This window comes from Aplysia californica, unplaced genomic scaffold (assembly GCF_000002075.1).
Source record: "Aplysia californica isolate F4 #8 unplaced genomic scaffold, AplCal3.0 scaffold00221, whole genome shotgun sequence".
Lineage (NCBI taxonomy): Eukaryota > Metazoa > Mollusca > Gastropoda > Aplysiida > Aplysiidae > Aplysia > Aplysia californica.
This window is the reverse complement of record NW_004797491.1, coordinates 1056156-1056804: the sequence shown is the minus strand read 5'-3', so window position 1 is coordinate 1056804 and position 649 is coordinate 1056156.

Here is a 649-nt window from a genome sequence, read left to right as displayed (position 1 = left end):
CAAATACACATGTAGTTTTTCTGAACATCTTGATCCAGTAATCAAATACATATGTAGTTTTTCTGAACATCTTGATCCAGTCATCAAATACATATGTAGTTTTTCTGAACATCTTGATCCAGTCATCAAATACATATGTAGTTTTTCTGAACATCTTGTTCATATGTTCTCGTTGGTACCTATGTCAAAACCCGTTCTTTGGATGCATACACAGGGTCACCAACATTTTAGAAATAACTAACAGAAACCTTGCCTACAAATTGCTCATTTTGAGACAGCGACACCATCCTGCCCCCACATTTCAGTGTAAGCTTGTAGATTTCACCCCCCGGCTGTCTAGACGTCTCCACGTGAGTCTCGAAAAATACTCACCCTGTCTCTTGAATCTTGTTTTTTAAGCGGCCCATACATGCACAGATTTTTGTCCAACATTTTGATGTCAAAAGTCAATAATCATTTGACCATTTGAAAAATCGTGTTTGGGGATATTGATGTCCTGTAGTTTGTTCTGGAATGTTGGAACACCCCACAGAAACCAACGTCGACACTGTAGGCTAGTTACAGTACCCCACTCCCGACATTCGAAGACAATTCCCACAAGTCGTACAGACCGTGGACGAGCTCTTTCGTCCGATCAAACAGTGGGAAA